This window comes from Pleurodeles waltl, chromosome 4_2 (genome assembly GCF_031143425.1).
Source record: "Pleurodeles waltl isolate 20211129_DDA chromosome 4_2, aPleWal1.hap1.20221129, whole genome shotgun sequence".
Lineage (NCBI taxonomy): Eukaryota > Metazoa > Chordata > Amphibia > Caudata > Salamandridae > Pleurodeles > Pleurodeles waltl.
Window position 1 is genome coordinate 713,268,987 of NC_090443.1, and position 18,688 is coordinate 713,287,674.

Below are 18,688 nucleotides of genomic sequence, written 5' to 3' on the forward strand. Positions count from 1 at the left end.
GCCGCGGACGTCACCGCCATTTTCTGTCTGTTCAATCACTTGATACCTGATCTTCGACACGAGAGGGCCTACACTGCAAGTGCTGCTGTGACCTCAGTCTGGAAGAGACAATGGCTCATGTGTCTGGTGAAAGGACCCTGCCTTCAGCACGGAGGAGTTGGAGAAACTGGTGAATGGGGTCCTCCCCCAGTACACACTACTCTACGGTCCTCCAGACAAACAGGTGAGTACACCGTGAGCATGCATTATGGGCAATGCCTGTTTGGAGTGGTGTTGATGAAAGATGGGGGGGGGAATGAAGCGTGCATGATACAACGGTGAGCGCATGTGCGTAATGGCAAGGGTAGGGATGCGGGCCAATGACTGTGACGGTGCGGACAGTTATATCTTCTCCTTTTCCCTTGTACTATTCCTGTAGGTCAGCGCCCACCAGAAGAAGGATATTTGGCGTGCCATCGCCAAGGAAGTCCGGACCCTGGTGGTCAACCACAGATGGAGCAACCACTGCCGGAAAAGATGGGAGGACATTCGCCGCTGGAGCAAGATGACGGCGGAGGCCTAGCTGGGGATGGCCTCCTAATGTGGGAGGGGGGCCTGTCGCACCATGACCCCCCTGATGTTCCAGATCCTGGTGGTGGCGTATCCGGAGTTGGATGGGCGCTTGAGGGAATCACAGCAGCCACAAGGGGGTGAGTACACTCTTATTCTGCTGATTCAGCGCGCATTGTAGGTGCCTTGGTGGGGGAGGTGGGCTGAGGGTTCCCCTAGGCCGGGGCGAGTTTAGTAGGCAAGGTCCCTTCTTAAGGCAGGCCCTGTGGCACCCCACCCTACCTGTGGTCAGAGCCAACTACACCTAGTCAGGCTCCTGTGACTTCCATGTGTGCAGCAATCGGGCTTAGGCCTTGTAACCCATGTCCCTGGGATTAATTAGGGAACTCTAAGTGCACGGCGTAGTGCAGGGGGCTTCTGTGTCTGTAGTGTCCGCCAATGGTAGCGGTATTGGATGCACTCAACATGTCTTTCTTCTGTCTTGCCCCCCTTTTTGTGGTCTCCCTGTTCTTGTGCGCATTAGCATCATCAGGCGGAGGAGCAGTGCCACCGGAGCAGGAGGGAGCTGCATCCCACATGGCCCTGGAGGGCGACACAACGGAGTCAGAACCCACCAGTGGGACAGAGGGCAAGGGGAGCTCCACGGCGGGGACAGGAGCTGAGACCAGCGAGACGGACTCCTCCTCTGATGGGAGCTCCCTTGCAATGGCGGGCCCCTCTGTGTCCCCCGCATCATTAGGTACAGCCGCCACGCCCCCTACCAGCACCGCCCTCCCAGCAGCTCCTCAGCGTGTGCCCCGTGGCCGCTCACCCAGGAGGGTGGGCATCTCCTTCGCCCCAGGCACCTCAGCCCCTGCCCCAGTCAGCCCTGCTGCCCTCAGTGAGGAGGCCATTGACCTCCTCAGGTCCCTCACTGTTGGGCAGTCTACCATTTTGAATGCCATCCAGGGTGTAGAGAGGCAGTTGCAACAGACCAATGCATACCTGGAGGGCATTCATTCTGGTCAGGCAGCCCAACAGCAAGCTTTTCAGACTCTGGCCTCAGCACTGATGGCAGCCATTGTTCCTGTCTCTAGCCGCCCCCCTCCAACTTCCTCCACCCAGACCCAAACCCCTGTACCTCAGCCTATCCCAAGCACACCTTCAGACCAGCATGCACACACGTCAACACACAAGGGAAGCTCAGGCAAACATAAGCACCACACATCCCACAGGCACTCACACAAGCATCATACACACGCAGACATACCAACGTCACTGCCTCCACTGTGTCCCCCTCCTCCTCATCTCCCTCCTCCCTCCCAGTCTCGTCTCCACTCACACCTGCATGCACTACATCTTCAGCCACTACCCCATCACCAGCACACCCACCACCACACCCCGCTCACGTGCAGTCACCAGCCCCACTACCATTCACACATCCCCTGTGTCCTCTCCCAGTGTGTCTGTCTCCCAAGGTACACAAACGCAGCCACACACCCACCCAATAGCCATCCACCTCACGACAGCCTCCAGCCCATGCACCTTCACCCAAAGTCAGCAAACGTACACCTCCTACAACCACTACCTCTTCCTCCACTCCCAAACATCCTCCATCTACCCGTCCCAGTGTGCCCAAAAAACTTTTCCTGTCCAACCTTGACCTCTTCCCCTCACCTCCCAAACCCATTCAGTCTCCTAGGGCCCGCCTTTCCAGGTCCCAACCCAGCACCTCAGCCACAACATCTGCGGGAACAGTGGTGCCAGTAGTAACCGGCTTCTGGAGTGCGCCAGGCAGCAGGATAGCCAGTGTGCCAAGGAGCCAAACCACGGACAGTCCCCCACCTCAAAAGCACAAAAAGTTGACCAGTGCCCGGCGGGAGAGAGGCAAAACATCTACCACCAAAGACTCTCCCAGGGGTACAGTTGGGAGTGTGAAGACAGCTGCGCCACCATCCAAGGTGGGGAAGGGGCACAGAAAAACAGGCAAGTCTGCGAAAACCTGCACAGCGGACAAGACCGCCACCAGCACCGCTGAAAAGGCCACCGCCGCCACCAGCACCGCTGAACAGGACACCGCTGCCACAGGCACCGCTGAACAGGACACCGCCGCCACAAGCACCGCTGAACAGGACACCGCCGCCACAAGCACCGCTGAACAGGACACTGCCGCCACAAGCACCGCTGCCAAGGACACCGCTGCCACAAGCACCGCTGCCAAGGACACCGACGCCACAAGCACCGCTGAACAGGACACCGCCGCCACAAACACTGCTGCCTAGGACACCGCCGCCACAAGCACCGCTGAACAGGACACCGCTGCCACAAACACCGCTGAACAGGACACCACTGCCACAAGCACCGCTGCCTAGGACACCGCCGCCACAAGCACCGCTGCCAAGGACACTGCCGCCACAAGCACCGCTGAACAGGACACCGGCGCCACCAGCACCGCAGGCCAATGAGCACCAAACCTTCCAACGCTACTGAGGCCGCCACGAGCAGGATGAATCACTCTGGGCACAAGGCCCCCTCCAAAACCAGTGGAGAGATACATCCACTACCTCTGTCCTTGGCAGGATGAAGCACTCTGGGCACAAAGCCCCCTCCAGAACCAGTGGAGTAAGGCATCCACTACCTCAGTCCTTGGCAGGATGAAGCACTCTGGGCACAAAGCCCCCTCCAGAACCAGTGGAGTGAGGCATCCACTACCTCAGTCCTTGGCAGGATGAAGCACTCTGAGCACAAAGCCCTCTCCAGAACCAGTGGAGATTTACATCTACTACCTCTGTCCTTGGCAGGATGAAGCATTCTGGGCACAAAGCCCCCTCCAGAACCAGTGGAGTAAGGCATCCACTACCTCAGTCCTTGGCAGGATGAAGCACTCTGGGCACAAAGCCCCTCCAGAACCAGTGGAGATTGTTATCCACTTGAGAGACTGTGGCTTTGCACTCCCCAGGATGCAGCATTGGGCAAACCACCCACTGTAAAGACTTGTGAGACTGTGGCTTTGCACTCCACAGGATGCAGCAGTGGGCAACCCACCCACTGTAAAGAAAGACTTGTGAGACTGTGGCTTTGCACTCCCCAGGATGCAGCAGTGGGCAACCCACCCACTGGAAAGACTTGTGAGACTGTGGCTTTGCACTCCCCAGGATACAGCAGTAGGCATGGAGCCCCCTCGTGGATCTGGTGTCGTGCACTCATCCAGCTGAGGTGCCCCCCGTTCCTTCCCCCTGAGGTGCCTGTTGTATTTCTATCTGATGTCCCAGCAGTGTTCTCTCCGTTTTGATCGGGTATTGAGTGTGGGCCTCGCCCATGCATTTTGGGCCAGTGGTCCACGGACTATGATGGTGGAATACCTTGGACTTGTATTGTTGGTTTATATATTTGTTTATAGTGTAAATATATATATATATATATATATACGTATTTTTGATTACTGTATTAGAATAGATTACAAACATTCGACTCATTTCCTTTTGTCCTTGCATAATGTAATGTATCAACATGTACTTGTGTGTGTGTTGTAGTAGGTGAGGGTTGGGGTGGGAGTATTGTGTGTTGCGTGTGTGTGTCACTCTTTTTTCCCTCCCCCTCCCCTGTGTCGTAGGTGCAGTACTCGCTGTGGTTTTCGCCGCCGTCTTTGTTGTTCCTGGTAGAGGAGCAGGAAGATAAAGGCTGGGAGTATCTGGAGCTCGGGTTCCATGGCGTCCTGGTTCCTCGTGGGGTGGGTAGAGGTGAACGTTTTCCCTTCCAAGTCCTGTTTCCGCCGTGTTTTTGTTCGCAGTGAATCCGCCCCGGAAGAGTTGGCGGATTGGAATGTTGTAATACAGTGGGCGGAACCTTGTCTTCCGCCTGTCTGTTGGTGGTTACCGCTGCGGTGTTTGTACCGCCGTGGCGGTCTGCGTGTTAAAGTGGCTGTCTATGTTGGCGGTTTCCGCCATGGTCGTGATTCCATTTTTTTTTACCACCGGCCTATTGGCGCTTTTAACACCGACCGCCAGGGTTGTAATGACCCCCCTAGTTTCCTACTTGGCTAGCTTTAATCGGCTAATAGCAGAAACATCGTGGCCTGAAGAAAATCAGGCAGCCCTGTTCTACCATTGACTCAAAGATGAGCTAAAAGACATTCTTGCCCAGATCGATCCTCAACCCACGAATGGTCAAGATTTGATCAATCTTGTTCTGAGACTAGACCATCGTCTTGCTGAACGACAAAGAACACACAAAAAGACTAAGAAACATTCCTGGCGTGTTCATGCCCATAGAAAATCACGAGTTCAGAAAGAGGATAATCATGAACCAATGGAAATTGGAACTATTAGATGGCCCTTGACGAAAGAAGAGAAAGATCTACGTAGAAAGAATGGACAATGCCTGTACTGTGGTCGAAAGGGCCATTTCGTCAAGGAGTGCATAATAAAACCGAAAAGTAAACAAATTCCCACAAAGAAAGTGGCAGCAAATGTACAAATCGAACAGGAAAACTAAAACACCCAAGATGTAAAGAAGGGTTGCTCTTGTGTGTAACCATGGACCCTTCACAGTCAAGACATTTAAAGTTGGACTTAGAAGTGCTAGTGAAAATGAAGAGTTATCTAAAGAAAGCCTTGGTAGACTCCGGGGCTACTGGAAACGTTATTGATGCAAAATTGGTTCAAACATGGGGGATCCCATGCAAGAAGAAGAAAACACCAGATATAATACAAGCCGTAGATGGAAAACTTCTAGCTGGAGGTCCAGTGACTCTACAGACCCTCCCCTTGTTAGTGATCTGTAAAGGGGGGAATCAAGATATCAAACACATGGAAAAAGTAATCTTTGATGTCATCCAAGCTCCTCAGTATGGAATCATCCTTGGAATGCAATGGTTAAGTTACCATAACCCTGTAATAGACTGGCAAGGAAGAACAATAATGTTTTCTTCAGTCATATGTAAAGAAAAATGTCTCTAGGCGGCGAGTGTCACAGGTCCTCACAAATCTCACATAGCCACAGCCGCTGAAAAAGAGGTAACACTGCCATGGCAGTACTCATCATTCTCAGACGTATTTGATGAAAAAGAAGCAGAAACCTTGCCTCCTCACAGACCCTATGACTGTCAAATTGATCTGACTCCTGGTGCTATACTCCCTAGTTGTCGTGTGTACTCCCTGTCAGAACATGAAAACCAACACCTGTGGAAATACTTAGACCAATTTCAAGCCAATGGTTTTATTCGCCCATCCAAGTGTCCTGCAGCATCTCCTCTTTTTTTTGTCCCCAAGGCTAATGGGGATCTTCGAACCTGTATAGACTATAGAGGTTTGAAATAAGATCACAGTAAAAAACAAATACCCATTGCCCTTGATTCCTGTCTTGTTGGATCAAGTTAAAAAGGCCAAAATCTACACTAAGTTATACCTAAGAGGTGCTTACCACTTAGTCAGAATGAGAGAGGTTGACGAATGGAAAACTGCCTTTAAAACTCAATGTGGTCTATTTGAATACACAGTCATGCCCTTTGGACTTTGTAATGCACCAGCAGCGTTCCAGTTCTTTTGAATGATGTTCTCAGAGAATTTCTTAACATATTGGCAGTAGTCTATATCGATGACATTCTAATCTATTCCGATAATGAAGTTGAACATGTGCAACATGTCAAGAAGATTCTCACGGCTCTTCGAAAACATCATCTCTATTGCAAATTAACCAAATGTGAATTTCATTTTACCACTGTTGAATTATTAGGGGTCATCCTTACCCCTAAAGGCATGGTCATGGCAGAAAGAAAAGTACAAGCAGTATCTGATTGGCCCATTCCAAAGACTGTTCGAGATGTTCAATGCTTCCTAGGCTTTGCAAACTTCTATTGCAGGTTCATAGATCATTTCTCACAGATAGTGGCACCAATCACCAAGCTACTACGAAAGAAAGAACCATTTGTATGGTCTCCAGAAGCTGACAAGGCTTTTTCAACCTTAAAAGAAGCTTTTTCCACTGCCCCAGTTTTGGCTCACCCAGATACTGACCGTCCATTCATAGTAGAAGCAGATGCTTCAGATGTGGCAATTGGAGCAGTGTTATCACAACGCAGTAAAGACACTGGCCAGCTTCACCCTGTAGCTTACATGTCTCGAAAGCTGAATGAGGCTGAACGAAATTATGTCATGGCTGAGAAAGAGCTTCTAGCAATCTGTGATGCCTTTAAAGAGTGGAGACACTATTTGCTAGGCGCCAAGTATACTATCACAGTATACACAGATAATTGCAATCTCCAGTTCATGAGTTCAGCTAGACTTTTGACCCCTTGACAATTGCGATGGATTTTTTTTTTGCCGTGTCTGATTTTGTTGTAATCTTCCGTCTAGGTAAAGACAATCGCAAAGCAGATGCCTTGTCTAGACAAGATTCTTCCATGTTACCCGCAATCCATCCCCCGCGAGCTATCATTGCTCCAGACAAAATTCTTTGTATCATCAAGACAGAAGATTTTTTTGAAGAGATTCGTAATTCCTTCACCATTGAAAAATGGCAGAAATGGGACCAAGCAAATCCCAAAAGATCAATCAAACAAAGCCTGCCTTTTCATGATGCATGCTTATTTGTTCCAACTAACAAGTTGGGCAAACTAGTGTTTCATTGGCCACACGTTCTACCTACAGCAGGTCATCCAGGTATTCCTAAGACTCTTGAACTAATACTACGGTACTTTTGGTGGCCTACTTTGACAAAAGACGTCAAACAAATGGTTGATAACTACGAAGTTTGTGCTCGCATCAAGACAAGTCATTCAAAACCAAAAGGGCTGCTACAACCTCTCCCAACTTCACTTCGACCTTCGGAGCATATATCATTAGACTTTATTACAGGACTGCCAATTGTTCAATCTAACTCAGTAATCCTTGTTTTGGTAGATAGTCTCACTAAGTATGCACATTTTATTGCTTGCAGGAAATTGCCTACTTCCAGTGAATTGACAACAATACTTTTAAATCGAGTGGTCCGTTATCACGGATTACCAAAAGTGATTCTCTCCGATCGAGGAACACAATTTGCCTCTAATTTCTGAAAAACGTGGTGCAAAACACTACAGGTTACATCTACACTATCTACCAGTCATCATCATCAAACAGATGGCCAAACTGAGAGACTCAATCAAACATTGAAACAATATCTGCGTGCTTACGCTGAGAAAGCACTTCATTCCTGGAAATCAATGCTTTGGTTAGCTGAATTGGCCTACAATAACTCGTATCATACTTCCACCGGGCAATGCCCTTTTTTGGTCTATTTGGCTACCATCCTGATACTTTGCCAATCATAATTCCACAAGAAAGTTCACTTACACCAGCGGTGTCAGAAACCATACGACAACTCCGTCAAACCCAGAAACAAATCCAACAACATCTAGATAAAGCGAAACAAACGTATAAAAAACATTATGACAAAAAACATTGTGAAGGACCACAATATAAGCCAGGAGACAGAGTGTGGCTTTCCACTTGCCATATTGATTTCAAGAAGAAACACATGTTTAATCTCAAATTTATAGGTCCTTACACAGTCCTTCAGCAGATCAATCCAGTAACCTATAAACTGCAGTTACCAAAATCACTACGTATTCATCCAGTGTTTCATTCTTCTCTCCTGAAAAAAGCGACCCAAAAAACCTGCTCTCAACCAGCTCCAGTTCTAGTGCAGGGATAATTGGAATACGAAGTAAAACAAATTCTGGATTAAAAACTTAGAGGTCATAACTTCTGGTATCTAATATCTTGGAAAGGTTACGGTCCAGAGAACAACTCATGGGTCTCCGCATCTGACATTCTTGCTCCACAACTAGTGCAACGTTTTCATCGCCTAAACCCAGATAAGGCAGGCCCTAGAGCACGTTCGGGAGTACTGTCAACATCAGGACAGTGCGCTCTCTACGAGCGACGGAATGCAAAAAGCCAATCCTTATGTAAGGTAATAATTCATGCATTGTGTGTTGATGCAGTATTTTAACCTTTTGCATTGCAGAGATTTATCCTGAAATGTCTTTAATACTGTTTGCAATGTATTGCTGATTTTCAAGGCTTTGCTGCAGGAATGCAGGGTGTGGTCCTTATTCTGAGCCCTTTTAGAATTCCTTCCTGCAGTCAGACTGGGTGTGGCACATGAGCGGGGCTTTTGTCTATTTAACGGACCCAGCCCAGCTCCACGTGCTCACTATTCAGAGGTCCAGGTGCAGAGCAGCAGCATTTTCCTGAGCTCCTGTGCCAAAGGCCTACCTAGGCTTTTCCAGGCCCTGTCTTCATCATCTTGGTGATCCTCCAGCAGGGCGGTAAGATGGAGGTCGGGTTAGGCCCCCGACTCCGTTATCAGACATATTCAAGTTTTGGGCCTTTTGAGTTGATCGCGTGTGCGATCATAATCTTGGCATTTAAACTTTGACGTTTGAATCGGCAGCAATGTGCGCGATTCATTCCTGGCATTTAACTCTTGCAGTTCAGATCGGCAGAATGCGTGATAGTAATCTTGGCATTTAAACTTTGATGTTCGAATCGGCATCAGTGTGCGCGATTCATTCCTTGCATTTAACTCTTACTGTTCAGATCGGCAGAACACGCAATCGTAATCTTGGCATTAAAACTTTGATGTTCGAATCGGCAGCAGTGTTCGCAATTCATTCCTGGCATTTAACTCTTGCAGTTCAGATCGGCAGATCACGCAATCGTAATCATGGCATTGAAACCTTGATGTTCGGACTGGCAGCAGTGTGCACGATTCATTCCTGGCATTTAACTTTAGCAGTTCAGATCAGCGGAGCTCGGGATCATAATCATGGCATTTAAACTTTGATGTTCAAATCGTCAGCAGTGTGTGCGATTCATTCCTGGCATTTAACTTTTGCAGTTCAGATTGGCAGAGCGCGCGATCGTAATCATGGCATTTAAACTTTGATGTTTGAATCGGCAGCAGTGTGCGCGATTCATTCCTGGCATTTAACTCTTGCAGTTCAGATCGGCAGTGTGTGCGATAATTTCCTGGCATTAAAAAATTGATGGTTGAATCAGCAAAAGTGTGCCCGATTCATTCTTGGTTATTAATCCTTGTAGATTAGATCGACAGAGTGTGCGATCATTTCTAGGCATTGAAATCTGGTTGCACAGTTTTGTATTAAAGCGATTAATAATTTCTAGTCAATTGAATCATGAAATTCGAGACAGAGATTGTGACCTTGCAGTATCATTCATGAGTCTATCGCAGTTCATTTATGAAAACTAATGTGATCATTGATTCTTGGTATAATGTAGTCTCTACTCTGAGAACTAACTGGAGACAGTTTTAATGTTCAAAGCACAATCTGATATTCTAAGAACGCTCATATGAAAGTCTGCATAATCCTTCTTTATTTTCCAGGTATCCAGAACTATTAATGTCATGTAATAGAAAAGCTCTTGATCATTCACGTTATCAATATATAAATATTTTGGAACAAAGTTTATGAAAGTCAATGTGCTTACTCTTGCTATTGTGTTATTAACTCTTGCTTCCACAGGTCTCCTTCCCCGCAGTTCCCAACCTAAAACCCAGTCCCCCGCTTGGCCATTCTTTAACTCTGTGCTATAATAGCTAGTAGAGTTTGGAGCTGCCAAGAGGTGGACATATAGGGAACAGGCGAAAACCTTGAGGATCCGGTCTCCATGACAGGTTTGTTACGTTTCCTTAGGTGCCGGCTTAGCTAGAGGCTAAAATTCACAGTTAGGCTCTTTGCAAAAAAGAGTTCTGTTTTCTGTGGGAAAATGTGATGTCTCCATGTTGTGTTTTGGGGCATTTTTGGTCATGGGCACTAGGCCTACTCATACAAGTGAGATACGATTTGTGTCAAGAGACTTGTGGGGACGCTGGGTGGAAGGAAATGTGTGGCTCCTCTCAGATTCCAGAACTTTCTGACACCAAAATGTGAGGAAAAAGTGTTTTTTTGCCCAATTTTGAGGTTTGCAAAGGATTCTGGGTAACAGAACCTGATGAGAGCCCCACAAGTCACCACATCTTGGTTTCTCGTAGTAGCGTAGTTGTCAAAAAATGCACAGGTTTGGTACATTTCCCTACGTGCCGGCTGAGCTAGAGGCCAAAATCCAGAGCTAGGCACTTTGTAAAAAACAGCCCTGTTTTCTTTGGGAAAATGTGATGTGTCCACGTTGTGCATTGGGGCATTTCCTCTTGCGGGCACTAAGCCTACCCACACAAGTGAGGTACCATTTTTATTGGGAGACTTGGAGGGACGCTGGGTGGAAGGAAATTTGTGGCTCCTCTAAGACTCCAGAACTTTCTGTAACCGAAATGTGAGGAAAAAGTGTTTTTTGGCCAAATTTTGAGGTTTGCAAAGGATTCTGGGTAACAAAACCTGGTGAGAGCCCCACAAGTCACCCCATCATGGTTCTATTTGGTGTCTAGTTGTCAAAAAATGCACAGGTTTGGTAGGTTTCCCTAGGTGCCGGCTGAGCTAGAGGCAAAAATCCAGAGTTAGGCACTTTGCAAAAAACAGCTCTGTTTTCTTTGGGAAAACGTGATGGGTCCACGTTGTGTTTTGGGGCATTTCCTGTTGCGGGCACTAGGCCCACACACACAAGTGAGGTACCATTTTTATCGGGAGACTTGCAGGAACGCTGGGTGGAAGGAAATTTGTGGCTCCTCCTAGATTCCAAAACTTTCTTTCCCAGAAATGAGAGGAAAAAGTGTTTTTTTGGCCAAATTTTGAGGTTTGCAAAGGATTCTGGGTAACAGAACCCAGTGAAATCCCCACAAGTCAATGCATCTTGGATTCCCTGAGGTGTCTAGTTTTAAAAAATGCACAGGTTTGGTACGTTTCCCTACATGGCGGCTGATCTAGAGGCCAAAATCCACAGCTAGGCACTTTGCAAAAAACACCTCTGTTTTTTTGGGAAAATGTGATGTGTCCACATTGTGTTTTGGGGGCATTTCCTGTTGTGAGCACTAGGCCTTCCTACACAAGTGAGGTAACATTTTTATCGGGAGACTTGAGTAAATTCTGGGTGGAAGGAAATGTGTGGCTCCTCTCTGATTCCAGAACTTTCTGTCACCAAAATGTGAGGAAAACATGTTTTTTGGCCTCATGTTGAGGTTTGCAACGGATTCTGGGTAACAGAACCTAGTGAGATCCCCACATATCACTGCATCTTGGATTCCCAGAGGTATCTAGTTTAAAAAAATGCACAGGTTTGGTATGTTTCCTTCGGTGCCGGCTGAGCTAGAGGCCAAAATCCCTAGCTAGGCACTTTGCAAAAAACAGCCCTGTTTTCTTTGGGAAAATGTGATGTGTCGACGTTGTGTTTTGTGGCATTTCCTGTCGTGGGCACTAGGCCTACCCACACAAGTGAGGTACCATTTTTATTGGGAGACTTGGAGGAACGCTGGGTGTAAGGAAATTTGTGGCTCCTCTCAGATTCCAGAACTTTCTGTCTCCGAAATGTGAGAAAAAAGTGTTTTTTGGCCACATTTTGAGATTTGCAAAGGATTCTGGGTAACAGAACCTGGTGAGAGCGCCACACGTCACCCATCTTGGATTCTCCTTGGTGTTTGGTTGTCAAAAAATGCACAGGTTTGGTAGGTTTCCCTAGGTGCCGGTTGCGAGAGGCCAAAATCCAGAGCTAGGCACTTTACAAAAAACAGCCCTGTTTACTTTGGTAAAATGTGATGTGTCCACGTTGTGTATATTGGGGCATTTCCTGTAGCGGGCACTAGACCTACCCACACAAGTGAGGTATCATTTTTATTGAGAGATTTGAAGGCACGCTGGGTGGATGGATATTTGTGTCTCTTCCCAGATTCCAGAACTTTCCGTCCCCGAAATGTGAGGAAAAAGTGTTTTTGGGCCAAAGTTTGAGGTTTGCAAAGGATTCTGGGCAACAGAACTTGGTGAGAGCCCCAAAAGCTACTCTATCTTGGATTCCCCGAGGTGTCTAGTTTTAAAAAATGGACAGGTTTGGTACGTTTCCTTAGGTGCTGACTAAACTAGAGGCCAAAATCCACAGCTAGCCACTTTGCAAAAAACAACTCTGTTTTCTTTGGGAAAATATGATGTGTTCATGTTGTGTTTTGGGGCATTTTCGGTCGTGGGCACTAGGCCTACCCACACAAGTGAGATACCATTTGTATGAAGAGACTTGTGGGAACTCTGGGTGGAAGGAAATTTGTGGCTCCTCTCAGATCCCAGAACTTTCTGACACCAAAATATGATAAAAACTTGTTTTTTTCAGCCAAACTTTGAGGTTTGCAAAGGATTCTGGGTAACAGAACTTGATGAGAGCCCCACAAGTCACCCCATGTTGGATTCTCCTAGGTGTCTAGTCTTCAAAACATGCAAAGGTTTGGTAGGATTCTCTAGGTGCCGGCTGAGCTAGAGGCCAAAATCCAGAGCTAGGCACTTTGCAAAAAACAGCCCTGTTTTCTTTTGGAAAATATGATGTGTCCACGTTGTGTTTTGGGGCATTTCCTGTTATGGGCACTAGGCCTACCCACACAAGTTAGGTGCCTTTTTTTTGGTAGACTTCGAGGAACGCTGGGTAGTAGGAAATTTGTGGCTCCTCTCAGATTCCAGTACTTTCTGTCTCTGAAATGTGAGGAAAAAGTGTTTTTTGGCCTCATTTTGAGGTTTGCAAAGGATTCTGGGTAACAGAACCCGGTGAGAGCCCCACAAGTCACCCAATCTTGGATTCCCCTAGGTGTTTAGTTGTCAAAAAATGCACAGGTTTGGTAGGTTTCCCTAGGTGCCGGTTGCGAGAGGCCAAATTCTAGAGCTATGCACTTTGCAAAAAACAGCCCTGTTTTATTTGGGAAAATGTGATGTGTCCACGTTGTGTTTTGGGGCATTTCCTGTCGTAGGCACTAGGCCTACCTACACAAGTGAGGTAAAATTTTTATCCGTAGACTTGAGGAATTTCTGGGTGGAAGGAAATGTGTGGCTCCTCTCAGATTCCATAACTTTCTGTCACCGAAATGTGAGGAAAAAGTGTTTTTTGGCCTCATTTTGAGGTTTGCAAAGGATTCTGGGTAACAGAACCCGGTGAGAGCCCCACAAGTCACCCCATGTTGGATTCCCCTAGGTGTCTAGTTTTTAAGAATGCACAGGTTTGGTACGTTTCCTTAGGTGCCTGCTGAACTAGAGGCCAAAATCCACAGCTAGCCAGTTTGCAAAAAACAGCCCTGTTTTCTTTGGGAAAATGTGATGTGTCTAAGTTGTGTTTTGGGGCATTTTCGGTCGTGGGCACTAGGCCTACCCACACAAGCGAGATACCATTTGTACCAAGAGACTTGTGGGAACGCTGGGTGGAAGGAAATTTGTGTTCCTCTCAGATTCCAGAACTTTCTGACACCAAAATGTGAGGAAAAAATGTATTTTTGATTTTGCCACATTTTGAGGTTTGCAAAGGATTCTGGGTAACAGAACCTGGTGAGAGCCCCACAAGTCACCCCATCTTGGATTCTCCTAGGTGTCTAGTTGTCAAAAAATGGACAGGTTTGGTACGTTTCCTTAGGTGCTGGCTAAACTAGAGGCCAAAATCCACAGCTAGCCACTTTGCAAAAAACAACTCTGTTTTCTTTGGGAAAATATGATGTGTTCATGTTGTGTTTTGGGGCATTTTCGGTCGTGGGCACTAGGCCTACCCACACAAGTGAGATACCATTTGTATGAAGAGACTTGTGGGAACTCTGGGTGGAAGGAAATTTGTGGCTCCTCTCAGATCCCAGAACTTTCTGACACCAAAATATGATAAAAACTTGTTTTTTTCAGCCAAACTTTGAGGTTTGCTAAGGATTCTGGGTAACAGAACTTGATGAGAGCCCCACAAGTCACCCCATGTTGGATTCTCCTAGGTGTCTAGTCTTCAAAACATGCAAAGGTTTGGTAGGATTCTCTAGGTGCCGACTGAGCTAGAGGCCAAAATCCAGAGCTAGGTACTTTTCAAAAAATAGCCCTGTTTTCTTTAGGAAAATGTGATGTGTCCACGTTGTGTTTTGGGGCATTTCCTGTTGTGGGCACTAGGCCTACCCACACAAGTTAGGTGCCATTTTTATCGGTAGACTTGGAGGAACGCTGGGTGGAAGGAAATTTGTGGCTCCTCTCAGATTCCAGAAATTTCTGTCTCTGAAATGTGAGGAAAAAGTGTTTTTGGGCCAACTTTAGAGGTTTGCAAAGGATTCTGGGTAACAGAACCTGGTGAGAACCCCACAAGTCACCCCATCATGGATTCTCCTAGGTGTTTAGTTGTCAAAAAATGCACAGGTTTGGTAGGTTTCCCTAGGTGCTGGTTGCGAGAGGCCAAAATCTAGAGCTATGCACTTTGCAAAAAACAGCCTTGTTTTATTTGGGAAAATGTGATGTGTCCACGTTGTGTTTTGGGGCATTTCCTGTTGTGGGCACTAGGCCTACCTACACAAGTGAGGTAACATTTTTATCCGTAGACTTGAGGAAGTTCTGGGTGGAAGGAAATGTGTGCCTCCTCTCAGATTCCATAACTTTCTGTCACCGAAATGTGAGGAAAAAGTGTTTTTTGGCCTCATTTTGAGGTTTGCAAAGGATTCTGGGTAACAGAACCCGGTGAGAGCCCCAAAGGTCACTCCATCTTGGATTCCCCTAGGTGTCTAGTTTATAAAAATGCACAGGTTTGGTACATTTCCTTAGGTGCCGGCTGAACTAGAGGCCAAAATCCACAGCTAGCCAGTTTGCAAAAAACAGCCCTGTTTTCTTTGGTGGGAAAATGTGATGTGTCTACGTTGTGTTTTGGGGCATTTTTGGTCGTGGGCACTAGGCCTACCCACATAAGTGACATACCATTTGTATCAAGAGACTTGTGGGGACTCTGCGTGGAAGGAAATTTGTGGCTCCTCTCAGGTTCCAGAACTTTCTGACACCAAAATGTGAGGAAAAAATGTTTTTTTTATTTTGCGACATTTTGAGGTTTGCAAAGGATTCTGGGTAACAGAACCTGGTGAAAGCCCCACAAGTCACCCCATCTTGGATTCTCCTAGGTGTCTAGTTGTCAAAAAATGCACAGGTTTGGTAGGTTTCCCTAGGTGCTGGCTGAGCTAGAGACCAAAATCCAGAGCTAGGCACTTTGCCAAAAGCAGCCCTCTCTTCTTTGGGAAAATGTGATGTGTCCACGTTGTGCTTTGGGGCATTTCCTGTCGGGGGCACTAGGCCTATCCACACAAGTGAGGTACCATTTTTATCGGGAGACTTGTGGGAACTCTGGGTGGAAGGAAATTTGTGGCTCCTCTCAGATTCCAGAACTTTCTGTCACCGAAATGTGAGGTAAAAGTGTTTTTTGGCCACATTTTGAGGTTTGCAAAGGATTATGGGTAACAGAACCTGGTGGAGCATCGCAAGTCACCCCATTTTGCTTTTCCCTAGTTGTCTAGTTTTCCAAAAAGCACAGGTTTGTTACGTTTCCTTAGGTGCCGGCTGAGCTAGAGGCCAAAATCCACAACAAGGTACATTGCAAAAAACGGCTCTGTTTTCTTTGGGAAAATGTAATGTGTCCAAGTTGTGTTTTGGGGCATTTTATGTCGTGGGCGTTAGGCCTACCCACACAAGTGAGGTACCATTTTTATCGAGAGACTTGGAGGAACGCTGGGTGGAAGACAATTTGTGGCTCCTTCCAGAATCCAGAACTTTCTGTCCCCGAAATGTGAGGAACAATTGCTTTTTTGGCCAAGTTTTGAGGTTTGCAAAGGATTCTGGGTATCAGAACCTGGTCAGAGCCCACAAGTCACCCCATCCTGGATTCCCTGAGGTGTTTAGTTTTAAAAAATGCAAAGATTTGGTACATTTCCCTAGATGCCGGCTGAGCTAGAGGCCAAAATCCACAGCTAGATAGTTTGCAAAAAACTGCTCTGTTTTCTTTGGGAAAATGTGATCTGTCCACATTGTGTTTTGGGGCATTTCCTGTTGCGGGCACTAGGCCTACCCACAGAAGTGAGGTACCATTTTTATCGAGAGACTTGAAGGAACGCTGGGCGCAAGGAAATTTGTGGCTTCTCCCAGATTCCAGAACTTTCTGTCCCCGAAAATTTGAGGGAAAATTGTTTTCTCTGTCAAATTTTGAGGTTTGCAAAGGATTCTGGGTAACAGAACCCGGTGAGAGCCCCACAAGTCACCCCATCTTGGATTCCCATAGGTGCCTAGTTTATAAAAATGCACAGGTTTGGTACCTTTCCCTAGATGCCGGCTGAGCTAGAGGCCAAAATCCACAGCTATGTACTTTGGAAAAAACAGCTCTGTTTTCTTGAGAGAAAATGTGATGTGTCCACGTTGTGTTTTGGGGCCTTTCTTGTCACGGGCACTAAGCTTACCCACACAAGTGAGGTACCTTTTTTATCAGGAGACTTGGAGGAACGCTAGGTGGAAGGAAAGTTTTGTATTCTCCCAGATTCCATAAGTTTCTGTCACCGAAATGTGAGGAAAAAGTGTTTTTTTAGCTAAATGTTGAGGTTTGCAAAGGATTCTGGGTAAAAGAACTTGGTGAGAGCCCCAAAAGCTACTCTATCTTGGATTCCCCGAGGTGTCTAGTCTTAAAAAATGGACAGGTTTGGTATGTTTCCTTAGGTGCTGGCTGAACTAGAGACCAAAATCCACAGCTAGCCACTTTGCAAAAAACAACTCTGTTTTCTTTGGGAAAACATGATGTGTCCATGTTGTGTTTTGGGGCATTTTCGGTCGTGGGCACTAGGCCTACCCACACAAGTGAGATAGCATTTGTATGAAGAGACTTGTGGGAACTCTGGGTGGGAGGAAATTTGTGGCTCCTCTCAGATCCCAGAACTTTATGACACCAAAATATGAGAAATATGTGCTTTTTTCGGCCAAACTTTGAGGTTTGCGAAGGATTCTGGGTAACAGAACTTGGTGAGAGCCCCACAAGTCACCCATGTTGGATTCTCCTAAGTGTCTAGTTGTCAAAAAATGCACAGGTTTGGTAGGATTCTCTAGGTGCCGGCTGCGCTAGAGGCCAAAATCCAGAGCTAGGCACTTTGCAAAAAACATCCCTGTTTTCTTTAGGAAAATGTGATGTGTCCACGTTGTGTTTTGGGGCATTTCCTGTTGTGGGCACTAGGCCTACCCATACAAGTTAGGTGCCATTTTTATCGGTAGACTTGGAGGAACGCTGGGTGGAAGGAAATTTGTGGCTCCTCTCAGATTCCAGAACTTTCTGTCTCTGAAATGTGAGGAAAAAGTGTTTTTTGGCCAACTTTTGAGGTTTGCAAAGGATTCTGGGTAACAGAATCTGGTGAGAACCCCACAGGTCACCCCATCATGGATTCTCCTAGGTGTTTAGTTGTCAAAAAATGCACAGGTTTGGTAGGTTTCCCAAGGTGCCGGTTGCGAGAGGCCAAAATCTAGAGCTATGCACTTTGCAAAAAACAGCCCTGTTTTATTTGGGAAAATGTGATGTGTCCACGTTGTGTTTTGGGGGCATTTCCTGTCGTGGGCACTAGGCCTACCTACACAAGTGAGGTAACATTTTTATCCGTAGACTTGAGGAAGTTCTGGGTGGAAGGAAATGTGTGGCTCCTCTCAGATTCCATAACTTTCTGTCACCGAAATGTGAGGAAAAAGGGTTTTTTGGCCTCATTTTGAGGTTTGCAAAGGATTCTGGGTAACAGAACCCGGTGAGAGCCCCAAAGGTCACCCCATCTTGGATTCTCCTAGGTGTCTAGTTGTCAAAAAATGCACAGGTTTGGTAGGTTTCCCTAGGTGCTGGCTGAGCTAGAGGCCAAAATCCAGAGCTAGGCACTTTGCAAAAAACAGCCCTGTCTTCTTTGGGAAAATGTGATGTGTCCACGTTGTGTTTTGGGGCATTTCCTGTTGGGGGCACTAGGCCTACCCACACAAGTGAGGTACCATTTTTGTCGGGAGACTTGGGGGAACGCTGGGTGGAAGAAAATTTGTGGCTCCTCTCAGATTCCAGAACTTTCTGTCACCGAAATGTGAGGAAAACGTGTTTTTTGGCCTCATTTTGAGGTTTGCAAAGGATTCTGGGTAACAGAACCTGGCGAGAGCCTAACAAGTCACCCCATCTTGAATTTCCCTAGGTGTCTACTTTTCAAAGATGAACCTGTTTGTTATGTTTCCTCAGGTGGCATATGAGCTAGAGGCACAGCTTGG